Source organism: Euprymna scolopes, chromosome 42 (assembly GCF_053919585.1).
Source record: "Euprymna scolopes isolate OS-2025 chromosome 42, ASM5391958v1, whole genome shotgun sequence".
Taxonomy (NCBI): Eukaryota; Metazoa; Mollusca; class Cephalopoda; order Sepiida; family Sepiolidae; genus Euprymna; species Euprymna scolopes.
Genome location: NC_136523.1, coordinates 23514014 through 23530011, shown reverse-complemented (window position 1 = coordinate 23530011; position 15998 = coordinate 23514014). Strand labels below are relative to the sequence as shown.

General features: G+C 37.8%; 1 protein-coding gene across 3 annotated transcripts in view; it reads right to left on the bottom strand.

Moving 5' to 3' along the window:
• The window catches only part of LOC145266965 (solute carrier family 25 member 44-like), a 70243-nt gene that overhangs the window by 40798 nt on the left and 13447 nt on the right, over window positions 1–15998 (bottom strand). Inside the window, exon 1 of one of the 3 annotated variants that reach the window (XM_080122803.1) lies at window positions 14012–14133. The exons of the other annotated variants lie outside the window; for them this stretch is intronic. The gene's annotated coding sequence lies outside the window, so the exon portion shown is untranslated. Of the gene's footprint in view, window positions 1–14011; window positions 14134–15998 lie in introns of those variants that run through there. 3 annotated transcript variants of the gene reach the window in all.

The window sequence follows — 15998 nt, the reverse complement described above, 5'->3', positions numbered from 1 at the left end:
AAAAAAACTTTTTTTTTCACTGTACACATCTATTTAATTTGTGGAAAAATTTCAGGGAAATCTAATGGACGATTATCTGGCAATAGTCTGGACTAACGGAAGCACGGACGCCACTGATAAATCGGGGGACCAAAAAAATAGGGTTGGCTCTGCATTACAAAAATTTGAAACGTTTGTTTGAGGGTGGGTCCGTAGATCAGAAAGAAGGTTCAATCATCAAGGGTCACAGATATTTTTTAAAGTTTTTCTATGGCTCAGATTTTTGGCATATTTATACTGCAAAAAAAAACAAAAAAAGTGTTTTACGAAACAGGGGATCGATACCCATGCATTTTTTTTTTTTTTTTTTTAAACACGATGTAAGGGAGATAACTCTAAGAAAAGGTTTTTTGTTATTGGGATGGGCATATATCAAGCCTCAGATCTCATTTCAAAAGTTCAGAATTGCAAGATGTTGATTTATGTTACATTTAAACTTCTGCATATCAGTACAGGTACAGGAAGCAGGTAGCAGGAAGGGGATTCCAAAGTCTAACTGTTCGAGGGAAGAAGGCTTTTTGGCATTTAGGGACCTCAACAGTGAAAGAGTCAGATTTTATTGCTAAGCGGGTTTGTCGAGGATATGTACGACAAGGGGGCACAAGTGTAACGAGTTCATCAGAGCACATTCCATTCAATGTTGGTAAGTTGAAATTAACAGGAAGTAGTAATACACCAACGATGGTTTATAACGAGTAAAATCTTTGTTTGGATGGATGAATAATGTGTACAGAAATATGTCAGCAAGTTGAAATGCAAAATGTTCATTTCAACTTGCCGATATATTTCTATTACTTTTGTGCATGCGCAAATTCAATCATAGCTTGAAACTGTTTCATTTTAACTCTTTCTTATCTGCCGATAGCTCGTGTATGATTATTGTTTGCTGTTAATTTCAGTGTTATGTGACCAAAAGTTTAGGACTTCATAGGGTAAACACACACATACATACACCAACTGTTTTATTCATACAGAAAGGATATCTGGATCGTAAACCCACAGAAGTAGGTTGAAAGAGGATAACTTCTATCGCTATTTTCATGGCAAGGGTTCGTCTGAGCTGAAATCTATGGTTCCTTCTTGCCAATCTTTCACACAAAAAAACAAAAAAAAAAACACTCGACTAGCAACAACCACTATCAATAATTTTCCCCATTCTCTGTGTTTAAATCTAAATGCAAATTCTATGAACAAAGCTTTTTTTTTTGTCCTAGAACTGCCCGCCTATGGAACACTGTTCCACTGGCCTGCTTTCCGGACGATTACAATATGGTAGCCTTCAAGTCCAATGTAAACAAGTTCTTTTGAGTTGTCCCCTTAAATATTCAAATTCTACCCAATCTACACCATTTACGATTAGCTACATTCATTAACTGTTATCCTCGAGCGGCCATTGAGCCTTGATAAGTGGTGACACCATTATAAAAAAAATAAAAAAATAAAAATATTTCGTGCAATATTCAAAACAACAATGACAAACAAATTACTTTGGATCAAACCTATTTTTTAACACCTGTAAACAAATCTAGGCCAAAATTTTTTAATTACTTAGTCGTAATCATTGTCTTGAGATTTAAATCAGAAGTCATTAATGAGGTCAAGGTCAATTAAAGGTTTATGGAAAATAGGTCACAACATCGTCCTTTAAAAAATCCCGATTCAAAAAAAAAAAATAAATGGTGTTAGTTAAGATAGAGTCAACAGATCGATTTTTTTTTTTAAATATGTCGTTTCAATATTACGTACTTAATTGCCATGTCGAAAATAGTAATATATCCAAGAAGTATGAAAATTCGTCAAGTAGAACAACTGATATAATGATTTCAGCAAAAAAAAAAAAATATATATATATATATATTACGTCATAACAATAATATTCGTTTACTCAAATTTCCATAAAAATTACTTTTAACTATCAATAACATTCTGGTTGATTCTGGTGCTGGTCGATTTCATAATTTACTCATTGCGGACTATTATCCTCATCTTTTTTAGTTGTTGTTTCATGACTTTTCGGCCAATTATTCCTCTGGTCTTTGTCAGGTGGTAACCAAAAAATCCAGCCTTGATCGCCTTTGGGGGCACATGGCACAGTGTATAGATGTTGAATCTCTATAGTTCCAGGTGAGCATTGTCTGAAGATAGCGGTTTCAATCCTACCCAAAGCCGGCCAAAGGCTTACTTGGCCAAAAATGTGGTGAGATGACAACAACTATGGAAGGCAGTAATTGCTGAGAATGCAGTTAGGAGATTCGGAGTTCCTATCTCTAGTTAGGGACCCACCACAATGCATCTGGATGAAGTTTCACATGCTTCCCCACAGTGATTTAGTCCACAATGCATTGTAGTTTCCATTGCACTGTAGAGAATCTAATGTTGATTTTATAAAATTATTTTTATATTGTGGCTTGAATTCAGGTTTAAAATACAAAAGTCAAGTATCATGGTCCAATTGTGTTCTAAACAGAACCATTCATTTCGAACACACGCTTGTCATATCAAAGAACTTACTGTTGATTTTGTATGCCGTGCCTTTCTGCTTGTGTTAATAAAACTTCTCAAATTCATTTGTGATGTTAAGTTGTGCAAGCGTTTACTTCAGTCAAAATCGGACTGTTACTTCTTTCATCAGATTTTTTCCATTATTGATCACCGTTCCGTTCTTTGCAGGTTCAACAAAAAGCAGGGTGAAACGATATAATTGTCGCCATAGAAAAGACAACATGATTCCATTTCCGTTTGATGAAAACCCGTTTTCTTTTCTTGTTGCACATCATCTACTAGTTGGTCAGTGGTGTACAAATTCCAACAGTGATAGGAGCCTTCTATCATGTCAGAAAATGACACAATGTTCAACGAGCAAGATCGGAGATGTGCCGCTGTACAACTCATGCTCTCTACCAATCCAATGGACCATTGCCATTATTTTTTTTCACACATAGCTCGGCGTTCATGCCTTAAATGGGGTATGAATTTCACAGGAACTCTAATACATGCAAACACACTCTCTCTCTCTCTCTCTCTCTCATATATATATATATATATATATATATATATATATATCTTCTACTCGTCTCCTTTCTCTCTTTCTCTTTATACGGACAGGAAGAATACTCGTTTCAAGACTGATAAAATAAATACTGTCTAATAGAAGAGTTTGTACCATTTTAAGTTCGCCCTAAAAACATAATTCCATTTTGTTTGATGAAAAGCGGTTTGCTTTATTTTCTTTATTTATTTGCAGACCATATACTAGTTGTGTACAAATCCCAAGAGCGATAGGAGCCTTCTATCATGTTTGAAAGTGACACAATATTTAACGAGCGAGATCAGAGATGCGCCACTGTACAACTCATGCTCTCTACTGATCCAAGTTATGACAACAGGACCATTGCCAGCACCCTCAAAATGCAAATCCAGATAATTCAACGCTTCAGGACACAGCTCAACAAAGTTTCCGGCCAAGGTTATGGTCTTTGGTGTGGTTTCAAGTAAGGGCTATATCATGCCACCTCACCTAACTTGAAAGTTAACACAAAAGTGTACCTGAATGTGCTGAAGACTTATGGGCCGGCGCTAGTCCTGCTGCTACACCCAGGGTGGCTGCTGGCAGACCCTGGGTGTGGCAGCAGGACTCGGCGCCGACCCATAAATCCAAAGAGACCCAAGTTAGGCTTCAGAAAGAGTGCTACGGCTTTGTACCCTTCTTTCACTGCCCCCCCCCACTCCTTCTTCGACCTGAACCTGCTGGACTACTTCGTTTGGTCATATGTTGAGAACATCACGAACATGACCTCCAACAACACCAAAGCCATGCTCCCAGTTACGAGCCTGTATCAAGACACTACTATCTATAGTAGCACATCTAAGACCGTAAACGACCAAGTTCTCTCCGATTCTCTCTCCTCTGATCTTGAGCAAGTAGTACAATGGGGAAAGAGGTTTTTTTTTTTGGTTTTTTTTTACATAGGCATCACCACATTATCAAGGCCCAGAGGCCACTCAAGGATAAGGGTTAAAGAGTGTACAGTAGAAATTGGACAATATAGTAATCATTAGTAATGAAAATTTGGTAAATTTGATAACTTATATGGAACGACTCATCAAGAACTTATTTACTTTAGACTTGAACACAACCATATTGTAGTCAGCCGGAAAGCCGGAAAACGGAAGATAATTCCACAGGCGTGCAGTTCTAAGAAAGAAGCTTTGTTCATGGAATCTACGTTTAGGTTTAGGCACAGATAAAGAGTGGGGGAAATTATTGATAGTGTTTACAGCTAGACGAGTGTTTCTTGTGAAAGTTTGGCGAGGGGGGACCATAGATTGAAGCTCAGTCGAACACTTTCCATGAAAATAACGATACATCAGAGACAAACTCGCAACATCTCTTCTGTGAGATAGAGGTTGCAAGGAGGAGAAAAGGACATCTCCTACGAGGCTACGAAGTCTATTTTGAACTCTATCAAGGCAGGACAAGTCCTTTCTAGCAGCTCCTGCCCAGATGTGGCAACAGTATTCCATACTTGGACGTACCTGGCTCTTATATAGATAGAGAATAGCATCAGCAGTGAGATATCTACCAGATCGATAGAAAGATCCCACCATTTTTCCAACGGCCTTGGCAACAGATTTGATGTACGTGTTCCATTTAAGATCAGGAGTAATGGTCAAGCCAAGAAGCTTGTCAAAACTTGAGGCCTCCTGAAGACGAGAGCCATTCATTTCAATTGATGCCAAATGTGGATTAGAATGTTGATGATGTAAAGAGAGAAGCTTGGTTTTAGATGCATTAAAAGTAACCAGCCACTCCTTTCCCCATTGTACTACGTGCTCAAGATCAGAGGAGAGAGAATTGGAGAGAACTTGGTCGTTTACTGTCTTAGATGTGCAACCATAAATGGTAGTGTCATCAGCATAAATGTCTACAAATGATGTAAGGATGTGATTTGGAAGATCATTAATGTAGATCAGGAATAGAGTTGGGCCCAGGATGGACCCCTGAGGGGCACCGACATTAATACTGTGAGCTTCTGATTTTTGCCTCTCAACTACTACTCTTATGAACCTATCAGAAAGAAATGATTTAATAATTGAGAAGACATTTCCAGCTATACCATAACTAGCGATCTTATGAAGTAAACCTTTATGCCATACCCTATCAAAGGCTTTAGATATGTCAAGAGCAATTGCCCTAGAAAGATTGCCACCGCCGAGAGATTTGCTAATCCTATGCGATATAACTGTAAGGACATCTGCTGTAGATCTAGCAGAACGGAAACCATATTGAGTGTCACTAAGAAGGTTATTTTTGTTGAGATGGTTGATTACTTCTGTATTTAACACAGATTCTAGCAACTTACTCATGACGCACAGGAGACTTATTGGCCTGTACTGAGAGGTGGATGAGTGATCACCTGAATTCTTAAATACAGGGCATACTGATGAGATTTTCCAGGGAGATGGGAAACTATTCTCCTTAAGACAACGTTTAAACAGTTTTGTAAGTATAGCGCTAGTTCAGGTTGAAGTTTTTTTAGTACTATAATTGGAATACCGTCAGGGCCAGTTGCTTTACTGGAATCAAGGTTTTTGATTAGCTTGGCAACATCACGTACAGATATACGTATATCACATAGCGTGTTTTCTGATACAGGAGGAAATATTGGGGGTTGGCGGCCTTGGTCGCAAAGGGTAGAATTAACTGCAAAGTTCTTGACAAAGAGTTTGGCTTTGTCTGATGCTGACGAGATTACCTCAGGTCCATTGATAATAGTTGGGATGGAGCGCACGCTTCTGTTCAGGATTCTGTTTGCTATTTGCCAAAACTGGTGGGAACCAAGCCGATGCTCAGCTACTTTGGACTTAACAGATTGAGCATACAACTCTCTTGCATTCCTTATTACTTTCTTACAATGGTTGCTGGCAGTCCTGAAAACAGCTTTAGTTTCCATACATCTATTACGTTTGAAGCAGTGGAAAAATTGATTTCTGTGCGCAATGGCACCAGCACATTCTGGAGAGAACCATGGCTGGCTGTTAGGTTTTTGCTGAACCTTTTTAGAGGGTATGAAATGGTCAATACCTACAATTAACCATTCAGTCAGGTCTAATACTATAGAGGACACATCCTTTTTAAACATGGAATGCAGAGGTAGATCAGATATAAATGTACGGAAGCTATCTCAGTCAGCCTTAGTGTATCGATATACTGTACGATGGAGAGGTACGTCTGGGGACTTATTACATTTCATTTTTATCTTAATTGATACAACAGAGTGGTCGGAAGATCCAAGAGGCGACAGAACAGAAACTGAACATAGTTCAGGGCAAGTTGTGAGAAAAAGGTCTAGTAGGCTCGCATACTGGCCGTCATTGTCGGGCACACGGGTGGGTTCCTGAACAATCTGAGTGAGGTCATAGGCAATGGAGAAATCATGACAGAACCTCCCCTCATCATCGGTCTTGTTTGAGTGGGTCAACCATTCGACGTTGTGAACATTGAAGTCACCACATACGTGAATGTTAGCTGAAGGATAAGCAGATAGGACTTGGTCAATTTGCTCAGATATGCTTTGAAAGATAGTAACTCCGCTGTTGTGGGGGCGATAGAGAGTAAATATAAATGCAGTAGTGTGAGCTAAAGCAACCCGGAAGCACATATAGGTGGCTTGTTACTTGTAATGCATATAAAACCAAGCTTTTATCTTTACATCATCAATGCTCTGATCCCCGTCTGGCATCAATTGAAATGAATGGCTCTTGTCTTCGGGAGGCCTCATGTTTTGACAAGCTTCTGGGCTTGACCTTTACTCCTGATCTTAAATGGAACACATACATTAAATCCGTTTCCAAGCCCGCTGGAAAAATGGTGGGATCCTTCTATCGATCCAGTAGATATCTCACTGCTGATGCTATTCTCTATCTATATAAGAGCCAGGTACGTCCAAGGATGGAGTACTGTTTCCACATCTGGGCAAGAGCTGCTAGAAAGGACTTATCCTGCCTTGACAGAGTTCAAAATAGACTTTGTAGCCTCGTAGGGGATGTCCTTTTCTCTTCCCTACAACCTCTTTCTCACAGAAGAGATGCAGCGAGTTTGTCTCTGCTTTATCGTTATTTTCATGGCATGCTCAACTGAACTCCAATCTATGGTCCCCCCTTCGCCAAACTTTCACAAGAAACACCCGTCTAGCAGAAAACACTATCAACAATTTCCCCCACTCTTTATCTGTGCCTAAACCTAAACGTAGATTCCATGAACAAAGCTTCTTTCTTAGAACTGCATGCCTATGTCTTCCATTTTCCTGCTTTCCAGCTGACTACAATATGGTTGTCTTCAAGTCCAACGTAAACAAGTTCTTGATGAGCCGTTCCATATAAGTTAACAAATTTACCGAATTTCCATTACTAACGATTACTATATTGTCCAATTTCTACTATACACTCTTTAACCCTTATCCTCGAGTGACCTTTGGTCTTGATAAGTGGTGATGCCTATGTAAAAAAAAAGAAGAGTGATTGAGGCTGAAGGCGGCTACATTGTATAGATGTCAGCTCTACTACATAATCAAGTTACCTGAAGTGACTTTTTCAATAAAAGTTTTAAAATAAAAGCTGCACTGTTGTTTTATTTATCATTCCACCCTGTACGCCTAAGAAGGTTGGTGGTTACATCGGCTGAAAGGTTGTGAAAAATAAAATTCAAGAAGACAACAGTAGCCTGAAGAATCCAAATAATACAAAAATTTCAGAAACTGATCTTTATCTTTCTGATTTTAATCAAAGCAATTACGACATCAAGGTCGGCCAAATGATTACAAAAAAAAATAAATAAATAAATAAAAAATAGGCCACCGTAGCAGCAAGGTTTAATTTCAAAGTTCTTGATTTAAAACGCTTTTGTTCTTATCTATATGACGCAATGAAAGTCACGACCTCCCTTTTTATGTCTGAACTCTAATTTTCTATCTACCTGGTGTTTTTTTTTTTTTTTACATCGAGGTCACCACTTATCAAGATCTGGAAGCCACTCGGGGATAAGGGTTATTACGTGTACAATAATCAATAGGATAGTATCGTACTAACCGTTAGTATTGGAAATTTGATAAAGTGTCTTAAGGGGGGTGGTTCATCAGGAATTTGTTTATGTTGGACTTGAAGACATCCAAGTTGTAGTCAGGTGGGAAACAGGCAAACGGAAGAGAGTTCCACAGGCACGCACTTCTAAGAAAGAGGCTTTGTTCATGGAAATCTACGTTTTAATTTAGATAAAGAGTGGGGAAAATTAATGACAGTGCTTTCAGCTAGACGGGTGTTTATCGTGAAAGATTGACGAGGGGGGGGGACCAGAGATTGGAGGTTAGACGAGCACTTGCCATGGAAATAACGATAAAACAAAGACAGGCTCGCAACGTCTCTTATGCGGGAGAGAGGTTGCAGGGAAGAGAAAAAGGCATCCCCCCCACTAAGTCACAAAGTCTATTTTGTATTTTGCCAATGTTAGGGTTAGGGTTAGGGTTAGGGTTTGCCAATGTAGGATAGGCTGTTTTTAGCAGCACCTGCCCAGATGTTGCTGCCCAGTTGGTCAGTGATTTTTTTTTCTTTTTAAATTTGAGGGTCACCACTTATCAAGGCCTAGAGGATAAGGGTTAAGTGTTAGGTAGATGATGAGACAACAAGATCAGTTACGGTGGAACTTAGATAGGACTAAATTATTTAAGAAGACGGCTCAACAAGAACTTATTCACATTAGGGTCTAAAATGACTACGTTATAGTCAGCCATGAAGCAGTCACACGGTATTGTGTTCCACAGAAAGAAACTCTGCTCATGGGATTTTCATTTAGTTTGAGGCACAGATGGAGAGTGAAGAAAGTTGTCGTAGAAAGACGAGTATTTGTATCTATATTACGTAATGAAAGTGACGACCTCCAATCTTCTCTCCATTAATTTCGTCCCTATCCGGTGTTGCTCGGTGATATTTTTTACTTAAAATTGGGGGAGGGGCGGGGGTGGGAGAGGAATCACTGTTTATCAAGACCTAGAAGCCACTCGAAGATAAGGGTTAAGTGTTAGGTAGATGATGAAACATGACCAGTCATGGTGGAATTTGGATAGGGTTAGATTATTTAAGAGGACGGCTCCACAGGGATTTATTAAACATTAGATTTTGAAAATGACCATGTTATAGTCTGTCAGGAAGCAGACACATGGTATTGTGTTCACAGACAGATAGTTCTAAGAAAAAAATTCTGCTCATGGAATTTTTGTTTAGTTTTAGGCACTGATAGAGGGTGAAAGAAGTTGTTGATGATTGTGGTAGGTAGACGAGTGTTTCTATCATAACGCAATGAAAGTGACAATCTTTCATCTTTTGTTTCAACTCTAACTTTGTCTCAGTAATATTTTTTACTTAAAATTTGTTCTACTTTATTTTTTTTTGCAAAAATATTTTTTTTTATCTCAAACAAATACAACTTACAGAGTTATGCCCCCTTGTTGTAAGACTAACCCAGACAAAATATTTTCTTGAAGGAATTGAATTGAATTACATTTTATTGTTCTTGCCAATATGCTGCAACGTTCTACCAAAATAATTATGGCTAATCAGAATCAAAGATCATTCCTAATCTATTTCAAAGTCGATTATGACGTCATACATGATGAAGTTAAGAAAAGGATGACGTCATCTATTCAAACTGAGCACACAGACAATTCACATGTTATCTGTGAGTATAGTGATTGTTACATATATTTTTCTTTGTCTGTCCATTCCATGTTTTTATAGTATCGTGTCAATGCACAATTAAGTATTAAAAAAGACTAGCGGGGTGTTTGGAAGTGTGTGGTGAGCAAAAAAAAAAAAAAAAAGTGGTAGTAGGCAGGCAGGTTCGAACCCGTACAGCAAAGGAGAAAAAAAAAAAATGTCTTTGTTGTTGCACACATCTCCAAATCAGAAGTTCTCTCTGATTCTTTCTCCTCTGATCTCGAGCGAGTGGTTCAGTGGGGGAAAACGTGGCTGATTACCTTTAATGCATATAAAACCAAGTTCCTATCTTTACATCATCAACGCTCTGATACCCATCTGGCATCAATTTTTTTTTTTTTTTTTTTTTTACACAGTGATCACCACTTATCAAGGCCCGAAAGCCACTCAGGGATAAGGGTTATTGCAAGTACATCACGTTAGTGAGGAGATTTTATGAAGTGTTTAATTAGGGGGGCGGTTCATTAGGAGAAGCCCCATGTTTTGACAAGATTCTGAGCTTGACCTTTACTCCTGATCTGAAATGGAACACATACATCGTCTGTTGCCAAGGTCGCTGGAAAGATGGTGGGATCCTTCTACTGCTCAAGAAGATATCTCACTACTGATGCAATTCTCTATCTATATAAAAGCCAAGTACGCCGAAGGATGGAATACTGCTGCCATATCTGGGCAGGAGCTGCTAAAAACAGCCTATCCTGACTTGACAGAGGACAAAATAGACTTCGTGGCTTAGTGAAAGATGCCCTTTTCTCTTCCCTGCAACCTCTCTCCCACAGAAGAGACGTTGCGAGCCTGTCTTAGTTTTATCGTTATTTCCATGGCACGTGCTCGTCTGAGCTCCAATCTCTAGTCTCCCCCTCGCCAAAAAACACCCGTCTAGCTGAAACCACTGTCAAAAATTTTCCCCACTCTTTATCTGTGCCTAAATCAAAACGTAGATTCCATGAACAAAGCTTCTTTCTTAGAACTACGCACCTGCGGAACTCTGTTCCGTCTGCCTGCTTCCCACCTGACTACAACTTGGATGTCTTCAAGTCCAATGTAAACAAATTCTTGATGAACCGCCCCCCTTAAGTAGACACTTATTAAATCCCCACACTAACGTACTGTACATGCAATAACTCTTATCCCTGAGTGGCTTCTGGGCCTTGATAAGTGGTGATCACCGTATAAAAAAAATTTTTTTTTAAAGTAACAAAGGTTTAAATTAAGGCCAATCAATCGAAAAGAAGGGATGACTTTCAAAAATATTGGTAAAAAAAGCGACATCTCCACGTAGAAAAGTGGCCAGTTGAGGGTGAAGGAATTAATGTTTTTGGACAATTTTTCGATATTTGCCGTCTGAAGGGTCGAGCTTCAAAACAATACTGATCTTGTGAAAATCAGTCACCTCTGTCAAAATTTTTAGGCAGACATACAAACATACATACATTTAAACAGACAGGTGAGATTTATATCATAGACTAGCGGGGGTACCCGGCGTTGCCCGGGTGTTTGGAGGTGTAGGGGGAGTGGAGGGGCGGGAAAGAATAAGCGAAGTAATAACCTTGTTTAAACTTTTAAAAAAATTGGAAAAAACAAAACAAAAAAAAACAGCGAACCGACATAAAACTTCTTTAAAAAAAATCGGATAAACAAAAAGCAAAAAAAAGGGAAAAAAAAGGAAAAAAAGGAAAAGGGAAAAAAAAAGGAACGTGGTCTGAAAAACAAAAACAAAAAAACACAGCGAAAAGCGAAAAAAAAAAAATGGTATAAATAGCCTTGTTTCAATATTAAAAGTTTAAAAATGGAAAAAAAAATATCTGATAACTGGGATTGAACCTGCAATCTTAAGATAATGACGCTGTCAATCAATCCATTGCGCTATGAACACGTGGACGAATCTAGGTCGGGTTTTATAATATTTAAACAAATTCAAGTTTTTCGTGCATATTGACGCATGTGTAGAAGCCATCTTGTCATGAAGATACAATTTTTTTGTCACTCCTCATGTTAGAAAAGGGTCTGGTTGAGGGTGAAGGAATGAATGTTTTTGGTCAATTTTTCGATATTTGTCGGCCGAAGGTTCGAGCTTGAAAATGATACCTATCTCGTGAAAATCCGTCGCCTCTGTCGAAAGTTTTTGCAAGACATATAAACACACATACATACACACACACATTTTCGCTTTTATATGTATAAACTAACGGGGGGGGGTACCCGGCGTTACTCGGGTGTTTGGAGGTGTGTGCTCGGGCGGGGGGGGGGGGGTGTTAATCAAAACATAAGAATAAGCGAAGTAAAAAAAAAAAACTAACGTAAGGCAAACGAACGATGTTAAATGTAAAAATGGGAAAAACAAAAAAAGAAAACGCGAAACAGAAAAACGAACGTGAAAAATACCCCCCCCATAAAAAACATCTCCAGGTTAAGAATGGCTTTCAGTTCGTTCCTGTTCACTACTACACCTTGAGTAACAATCTATTTCAGCTTTCTTTTACGTGCCTTGTTGAACAACTTTCTATACAATTGTTCTAATGATAAACTTATTTCCTTTTTTTTTGTTTTTAATTCTTAACACTTTGAAGGGAAAAGACGTTGATAATATTATTCACACTCTAGCAGAGCTTGGACGTGCGTATGCAAATACTGAGACATCATGGCGAGAAAGAAAAAAATATATAACAAAAAAGAAACCGTAGACTTTTGATGTTAAAGAGGAAAGAGAGATAAACGTGTTACACACATGGGCCAAGTATGACAGGAAAATACGCATCCTAAATATGGTCGGACAAAGAATACCACGTGCTTGACACGGCAGAGACTTGTTAAGCACATTAGAGTACGAGAAGACTTTTTTAAACAAGAGACAAAGTCTTATTTTGTAAAGTACCTGTAAACAAATGTCTGTTTTACTAGAAAAAATAAAGTTGCATTCTCTCTTGTTGGTTGCTTCCTTGCGACAAACTTTACATGTAAACGTTACATTAAATTTTGAGTAACATGCTGAGAGAGGGGGAGAAGAAAGAAAGGGGGAGAAGAGACAGAAAGAGACAGAGGGGTAAAAGAGAGGGGCGAAGAAGAAAGTGAAAAAGAGAGAAGGTGAAGAAGAAAGTGTGAGAGAGAGAGAGAGAGAGAGAGGGTGAAAAAGAAAGTGAGAGAGAGAGAGGGTGAAAAAGAGAGAGAGAGAGAGAGAGAGAGAGAGAGGGTGAAAAAGAAAGTGAGAGAGAGGGGGTGAAAAAGAAAGTGAGAGAGAGAGGGGGTGAAAAAGAAAGTGAGAGAGAGAGGGGGTGAAAAAGAAAGTGAGAGAGAGAGGGGGTGAAAAAGAAAGTGAGATAGAGAGGGCGAAAAAGAAAGTGAGATAGAGAGGGCGAAAAAGAAAGTGAGATAGAGAGGGCGAAAAAGAAAGTGAGATAGAGAGGGCAAAAAAAAAATTGAGATAGAGAGGGCGAAAAAGAAAGTGAGATAGAGAGGGCTAAAAAGAAAGTGAGATAGAGAGGGCGAAGAAGAGAGAGATAGAGAGGGCGAAGAAGAGAGAGATAGAGAGGGCGAAGAAGAGAGAGATAGAGAGGGCGAAGAAGAGAGAGACAGAGAGGGTGAAGAAGAGAGAGACAGAGAGGGTGAAGAAGAGAGAGACAGAGAGGGTGAAGAAGAGAGAGATAGAGAGGGTGAAGGAGAGAGAGATAGAGAGGGTGAAGAAGAGAGAGATAGAGATGGTGAAGAAGAGAGAGATAGAGAGGGTGAAGAAGAGAGAGATAGAGAGGGTGAAGAAGAGAGAGATAGAGAGGGTGAAGAAGAGAGAGATTGAGAGGGTGAAGAAGAGAGAGATAGAGAGGGTGAAGAAGAGAGAGACAGAGAGGGTGAAGAAGAGAGAGACAGAGAGGGTGAAGAAGAGAGAGATAGAGAGGGTGAAGAAGAGAGGGACAGAGAGGGGGTAAAGAAGAGAGGGACAGAGAGGGGGTAAAGAAGAGAGAGACAGAGAGGGTGAAGAAGAGAGAGAGATAGAGAGGGTGAAGAAGAGAGAGAGATAGAGAGGGTGAAGAAGAGAGAGAGATAGAGAGGGTGAAGAAGAGAGGGTGTAGAAGAAATAAAAAGAGGGTGCAGAAGAAAAAAAGAGAGGGGAGAATATGAGAATATCAGAAATGATGAAAAAAGATGCGGTTTGTAATTGCGCAACCCTTGTCCTTTGTTTTGTTATACACTCTTCGAGAAGCATCCTTACCTCGAGTAGCCATCTCCCATGGGTCAACATAAAAACTCCACCCCTACAATAAAACGAACAAAACACGAACATCCGGAAGAAAAAAAATGAAAACTAACAAAAACTAGATAAAAACAAATAAAGGTCAAAAAGACAAAAGTGAAATTGCGTGCGCGCGGAGTGTGTGTGTAGGTTCAATTGTACTATAGGATCCGTTGCAATATTTCGCCTTTTTTCACCCCCACACACATTGAATCGATTGTTCAGCTTAAATATTTGTTGGGTGCTTATTTAGTATGAAACCTATTTTTAAAAACAAAAATACAGAAAAAAAAATTTTTTTTTAACAAAATTATTATATAACGTACCCGTCACAGAACGAAAATGTCATATTCCAAAAATTATGTAAAATAATCAACTAGGTTCTTTTTTGTGTGTGTTGTTAAGATAAAAGTCGACAGATCGGTTTTATATATATATAAATATATATATATATATATATATATATATATATATATATATATATATATATATATATATATATGAACAAATGATAAATAAAACATGTTAAAAAAACATCTTGAAAAAGAGTTAAAAACATATTTAATTTTAAAAAGGAAGCACAAGATAAGTGGATAGTCCTTAATACGCGGAGTTTCGAATATATAATATAAAGCTCTGTGTGTGTGTGTGTGTGTGTGTGGTTACGAATAGGCTCCTATATGGTTGACTATTTTAAAAAACTGATTACATATAATGATAGAAGATGTATCGAGACATAGGAATGGGTATGTTTGATCTGGCAGAACGGTGATTGATTAAAATTGTGGGGTCTGCGTTCGCGCCTGGTCCACAAAGTATGGAAATAAAAAATAAAATAAAAATAAAACGTTTACAAGTGTTTTTGATATAGACGTACATTAGAATACTTTGATAAGTATGTTTTAACTTAAATAGGGATGGTATAATAAAATTGTGGAGTCTGCGTTCGCGCCTGGTCTCCATAGAATGGAAATAGGCACAAACTTTAATAAAGACTTTTCATATCTATCTGCATAAGTATACTTTGATAATGATGTTTCAGTTTGAAGAAATATGGTATAATAAAATTATGGGGTGTTCGTTCGCACCTGACCTCCATAGAATGAAAATATGTCACAAAGTTTAACAAGGTTTTTAATATAGATCCACAGAATATTGTGATAAGTGTTTCAGTGTGAACAGGTATGGTATAATAAATTATGGGGTTTATCTATTTTATTTTTACTTTCATCATATTTTGTTTTGCTTTCAACCCAAATTTACAACCCTTCCTTTACATAACCTATCATACTTTCATAAATCAGAGTCCATTTTCTGTAGGCTGTTTTTTAACCCAGTCAACGACGGGTACTTTTGCTAGTATATATATATATATATATATATATATATATATATATATATATCGTTTTAAGCAAAAACAATATTGCGCACTTAATTGTCATGTCGAAAATAGTAATATATCCAAAAATTCATTGACAACGTCGGTCATTACAGTGGCAGAAAGGAAGATAAGTATTCCTTTCTATTTGCAATCTTCAAGGTGGTTACATCTATGGAAAATGCAATTTTCCCCAATTTTCCGTAAAAATTACTTTCAACTATAAATAAATTTTCTACTCAATGAGTTTTCGTAATTTTGGGATATATTACTATTTTCGATATGACAATTACTGTTGTTTTTGCTTAAAAACGCACATTAAAAAAACATCGATTTGTCAACTTTTTCTTAACTAAATAATCAAACTGGATATTTTTTTAGTATTTTTATTTATTGTAACATGTTTATTAAGCTCGAAAAACAGTGTTTATCGATGTATTGGAAAATTTTAAATGGCGTCGGACTCTCTGTTGAACACAGTAAGTTTGGGAAAATGAGTTAAAAATAGAAAACTATAAAAACTATAAACAACATGGCAAAAAAAAAAAAAGAAAGAAAGACATACTGAAGATGAAGTTTTGCTACAAA